At 33.6% G+C, this 5,953-nt stretch overlaps 1 long non-coding RNA gene across 1 annotated transcript; it reads right to left on the bottom strand.

Moving 5' to 3' along the window:
- Positions 1–570: 570 nt before the first annotated feature.
- LOC121992417 lies at positions 571–2,994 on the bottom strand. Its single transcript, XR_006114890.1, has 3 exons — positions 2,519–2,994; positions 1,788–2,436; positions 571–753 (listed from the first exon to the last, which is right to left on the bottom strand). It is a non-coding gene; the product is annotated as an uncharacterized LOC121992417 (long non-coding RNA).
- Positions 2,995–5,953: the final 2,959 nt, after the last annotated feature.

Raw genomic sequence — 5,953 nt, 5'->3', positions numbered from 1 at the left:
AAGTTTTCGAAATAGTTTTTTCGAATTTGTGTTTTCTTCTTTTTTGAATTTGTGATTCGATTGTTCTTTTTAGTTAACCTAGAGTTATTTAAGGAAATAAATATTAGCTTTCCTTAAAAGGCTTTGCCTAGGCAGTGGTGGTTGCTCTCATATCCAAGAAGGCCCTGGAAGCCAATTTTGAAAATTAATATTTATGGAATTAATAACTTAGGTAGATTTGAATCAATAGTGTTAAGTTCCGCTTACGATTCAAATCTAAACAATTAAGAACAGATAAGTTAAATTTGGAATCAATGATGTTAAGTTCCGTCTGCAATTCCTAATTTAACTTCTAAAGAACACAATAGGTTATTTAAGGAAAGGTTCGACACTTGTACAAAAAATTTTGTACAGTGGAACCGGTACAATTTTCTTAGGACTAACCAACAAACACGGCCAGAACAATAATAACCAACATAACTAATAATCCACGCAGTTTATATATTTCAGCCTCTGGCTGACATAACCATGCAATTTATATTAACTAAAATCTACTTTACTACTACGACAAAAAACACGTAACACAACAGAGAAATCAACGCAACGGAAAAATAAGTGTAGTAGACCAAAACTCAATAAAAATCCTCGAGTACAATTACAAGTATATAGATCAACAAGTAGATCATCACAAAAACAAGGAACCAAGTCTGTAAGAAGAAAATCATCGCGACACGAAGTGGAGACTAGGTACTGGAATCTCCTAACGACCTCAACCTGAAATAGATGTAATCAACGGGGTGAGTCCAACACTCAGCGGATACCATGTTGGCATGCATAGTAAAAATAATCAATAGAACAATTATGCGTACAGTCTCCTAGAATAATAATGGAAAATGCAAAATTGAAAGGAAAGGAGAAGTTGCACTCACCAGAACCTCCTATCAGAATAATAAGGTCGTTAGACCAAAAGTAACATGCCCCTGTATGCATGTCAAACATATGCATCCATCTAATATGCAGCAAATAAAGTGCAGCAAATACAAGTAATAAATGCAATCATGTATATGATGCATATGACATGGTCATCCTTGATGCTAGTCAGCCACCTCACACACGATGGTGAGACCGAGCGGGTAGGGGTATGACAACTGTGCACTCTGCCATCATTGCTCCTGATGAGTGACCGAGTGAACAGGATGTTGTTGGAGTACACCTATCCTCCTACCCCAAATCATAAGTGGGGGAGCTCAATGCTCTCATCTCCCTGAGACAATTCAGAGGAGGGATCTCTGACGTGCTACCACGTTGCATCACGCTACCCATGAGTCGATCAACAGAGCACTGATAGAGCAAACTGCCACACACCCTGTCTGATATACCACTAACCCATGAGTAGTTGTGTGTGTAGATCTATATAACTGGCGATGAGCTCAACAATAATAGGGATACCAATCGCTCAGCATGTAATCATGCAAGATGGTGCATAACACTAAGCATGATAATCCTGGCCATATCTACCTCCATAAAACATGTACCAAAAATAGATGGATCAAATATGAAGATCTAGGTACACATGTCAGATATGGTAAATGTCTAGTTCGGTGTATTATAAGGCATGGTTTGTCACACCTCTATGAGCATATATATAATCAAGCAGATATAAATGTAAAACAGGAAAGTAAAAACAAGCATGCAACAGGTAACTAGTAGTGATAAACCGATACAGATATGAATATAATCATTACTACTTGTTAAAAACTACTATGCATATCAAATGACAATATCTAAAGATAAGTCAAGGTACCTACCTCCAATATAGTGCATGCCAAAGGTAATCTCACGTAAGGCAGCTCGTCACAAATCAGAGTCCTATATCAAAGTATTTTATTTAGCTAAGTTCCTTTGAATTATTTAGCTAAATACATCCCCAACACTAGTTAGGGAAAAATCCTAATCGATGTACTACCATTAATTAACCACCCATCTGAGTTAAATTAGTTTAACCCTAATTACCGCCTAACTCTTATCTAATATCAATTACTTGATTGAGTTAGGTTTAACCCAGCATTATCAATTCTTTAATTGATCCTTTCAGCAAATCCATTTCTAACAAGTCAACACAACATAAATTAACTCAAAACCTTACCCAAATCCGATGTCTCAGCCACTGATCTAATCCTGAAGAACTCACTTCCAGAATTTCTAGAAGCAGCTACAATGGTCATTGAAAACAACTAGATATCCTAAAACTGAAAAGAAATCAAACCCCTACAAATTAAACACGAAGCATGTAAAACTCCTAAACCCTGTACACAGACTTCCTTACCTCCACAACACTTGTTTTGGCTTCCTCTCCAGAAATCGCAGATCTCGCCCAAACAATCTTCACTACCTCTAAGGTCCTCTGACCTACTGCAATGGCCGAAATCCAGTAGGAAAGTCCCTGCTGCTAGGGTCCTGTAACCAGAGGTGCCGGTAGAACTACTTCAGGGGTCAGCGATCAGGCAGAAGGAAACCAAGGAGAGATCGATGGTAATACCTCAACACCAGCGCACGGGAGGAAGAAAACCAAACTAGGGCTCGGACCCTCCCTTATTGGCCAAAAATTGTCTCATACAAAGATGGCGCCTCTGATCGGAAAACCAGAAATGGTCGGTGGTGATTCGGGGATAGGGCACATGAGGACGACGACACTCCCTCGACCGGTAAAGTCTCCGATCTGGCCTTCGACAAGGAGGCGACATCGGCTTAGAGAGGAAGCTAGGGCTCAGTGTTGCTCACTTCTCGTCTTGGGCAGGTGGCTGATTGGTTCTTGGGCAGCGCCGCGAGATCGAGAGGAAGACGATTGGGCTCGGGGAAGAGGAGGAGGCTTCTCCTCGAGGCTTCCGCCAGCGATTTTGTACGCGAGGGGAGGAGAGGAAACGTCGTCGATTTGGGAAGATGAGGAGTCTCGGGAAGAAGAAACCGAGGAGGAATGGGGGTCGGCGTCGGGCTTAGGGTACGGTAAAGAAAAATTAAATTTTTCCTCGTATAAATGAGATAGCTTAAATATGCTTTCCTTGGCCAAATAATTGATCCTCATAACTACGACCTCCGAAATTTTTTCATAAAATTTCTAAAAATTCTAAAAAAAAAATCCATTAAGGTTATTCCTCTATTTAACCTTATTATTCAATTAATATTTGGGGTACCGTATTTTACAAATTAAATTAAATTCAAATTAAACTTAAACTTTAAATTAAAATTAAACATAAATTTAACTTTAAATTAAAAATAAAATTAAAATTAAAATTAATTTAATTTAAATTTAATTTAATTTAATTATATTAACTTGAAATTGAAATTTAAATACAAATTAAATTAATCTTAAAACTTAAATTAAAATTAAAAATAAATAAACTTAAATTAAATTAAGATTAAAATAAAATAAATTGAAATTAAATTAACTAAAAATCAACTTAACTAAAAATTAAATTAACTAAAATAAAAATTAAAATTAACCTTGAAATTAAAATTAATCTTGAAATTAAAATTAAACATAAAATTAAGAATAAATTTAAAATTAAATTAAACTTAAATTAATACTGAACTTAATTTAAAACTCAACTTAAATTAAACTAAAATTAAAAATAAACTTAGCTAAAACATAACTTAAGTTAAAACTTAAAAATTAAACTTTAAACTTAAACTTAAACTTCAAACTTAAAACTCAACTTAAAACTAAACTTAAAATTAAACTAAAACTAAATTAAATTAAATTCAAATTAAATTAAAATATATTAAACTAAAACTAAATTAAATTAAAATTAAACTAAGTTAAATTAAACTAATTTAAAAAATAATTTTAAAAACTATTTTAAAAATTATTTTAAAAAATATTTTAAATTTTTTTTAAATAACTATTTTAAAAAATCATAAATTAACTTAAATTAATAAATCTTAATTCAACTATTAAATCTTAAATTAACTTGAACTATTAAGGAGGAGTGTTAACTTAAAGGAGAGTGTTAACTTAAGAGGGAGTGTTAACTTCAGGGGGAGTAATAAATTCAAGGGGAGGATCATTTTTTTAAAATCTTTAACCAATTGTTTAGAAATTTTATTCTTTCTTGAAAATATTATTTAGAAATTTTTCTTTGAATTTTTTTGTGTTACTCTTTTATACAAATTGTTTTCAAAAGGGTTTTCTACTTAGAAAAATTTAAATATATAGAAATAATTTTTGAAAAGTTATTAATTGTACTTGTAAAATCACTTTTGTCACTTAGAAAATTTTGTTTAACATTATTTTGACAAAATTACTTTGAAGTTTTTTTCTACAAAATCTTTAATTCAAAATTTTTCTTCAACAGTTAGGGGCACTTTTGAGTTTGTTATTTTGAAATAATATCATGTTCAGGTGTAGGATTAATTAAAAGTATTTTTCATTGAAAATATTTTTGCAGACTTATTTTTTAAAACTGTTTTCATTTTCTCGAAAGTATTTTCACAAAATCATTTTTGGAAAAATATTTTCACTTCCTCAAAAATATTTTAGCAAAATTGTTTTTGAAAACTTCTTTAATTTTGCAAACTTAGTTTTGAAAATTGTTTTTTTTTAAAATTGCTTTAATATTTTGTAAAAATTATTTTTGAAAACTACTTTAAACTATTTTTTAACAGTTATCGTAATTAATTCTCCATTTTTAAACTGTTATATTAAAATCTCAATTTTAAAAATATTTTTTTCATGTGTTCAAAAGTTATCTTCCAAATTTTGTAATTTTGAAAATTATGAAAAGTTAGTAGATTTTTTAAATATATTCCCAAGTTATCTTCAATACTTAGCTATTTTGTAAATTATGAAAAGTTAGTAGACTTTTTTGAAGGACTTTGAAAATTATTTCTGATAAAAAAGTTGAAAGCTTATGTTTCTTTAAACTCCCCCAAGTAACTATGGATTCTGTTAGCAATCTCTATTGTAATTTTTTAGTCGCTTATTCCTATATTTTCTATGTTTTTTTTATGAATGTCAAGCGGGAAGGGTTAGGTGGAGTAAGTTAGCACCAAAAATACCAAGCATAAAACACCAACTAACTTAACTAACTTGAAAAATATTGTTTACTTTTTGCATATTTTTACAAACTTAGCACAGGTTGGCATTGCATCAAAAAGGGAGAGATTGTTGGTGCGGTTAGCACTAACGGTCTAACTCAGGTTTTGATGAATGATAAAGAAGGTTAAGTTAGGTTTGTTGTGCTCTAACACTTTGACTGAGTGTGTAGGAGAAATCCAGCTAGGTCAACGGGCCGACCAGATAGCTGGTGTGAAGTCCAAATAGGTCGACGGGGTGACTGGATATCTGGAACGAAGCCCAGCTAAGTCAACGGGCTGACCAGATAGTTGGCACGAAGCCCAACTAGGTCGACAGGCTGATCGAATAGCTAGCACAAAGCCCAGCTAGGTTGACAGGCTTACCAAATAGTTGGCACGAAGTCCAAATAGGTCGACAGGCTGACTGAATGTCTGGCAGGTAAGTTAAGGTAAGTCACTGGAGGGGAGTGGCTTGGTGAGGACGTGTTCCTCGTTCGAGGGAACAATAGGCGTCGATCCAACTTAGAACTATTTCGGGAATCTAAGTTGAGATCGTGACTAGATTCTGGTCTCGGTGAGACAGAATCTAATTACTACCCTTTTTACTATAATTTTGTTAACACTTTATTTTATAAGGTAGTATAATTTGTATTTGCCTCAGACTAACATTTTCTTGCAAGAAATTGATTTGCTAGAAAATGGTGGTTCGGGTGTCCGGAAGGGATTCGGGCGCCCGGAGCTAGTTCAGGTGCCCGGAAGGGATTCGGGTGCACGGAGTGTAAAAAACTTATCTCATCGCCACATGGAGTGCGTTGATTGGCTGGGCCAACGTTACGGTCCAAGCGCTCGGAAGGGATTCAGGCGCCCAGAGTACTTCTATAAAAGGAGTCTTCCTCCAGAG

This window comes from Zingiber officinale, chromosome 6B (assembly GCF_018446385.1).
Source record: "Zingiber officinale cultivar Zhangliang chromosome 6B, Zo_v1.1, whole genome shotgun sequence".
NCBI lineage: Eukaryota > Viridiplantae > Streptophyta > Magnoliopsida > Zingiberales > Zingiberaceae > Zingiber > Zingiber officinale.
The sequence above is the reverse complement of the archived record's forward strand: the minus strand, read 5'-3'. Positions and strand labels throughout refer to the sequence as shown.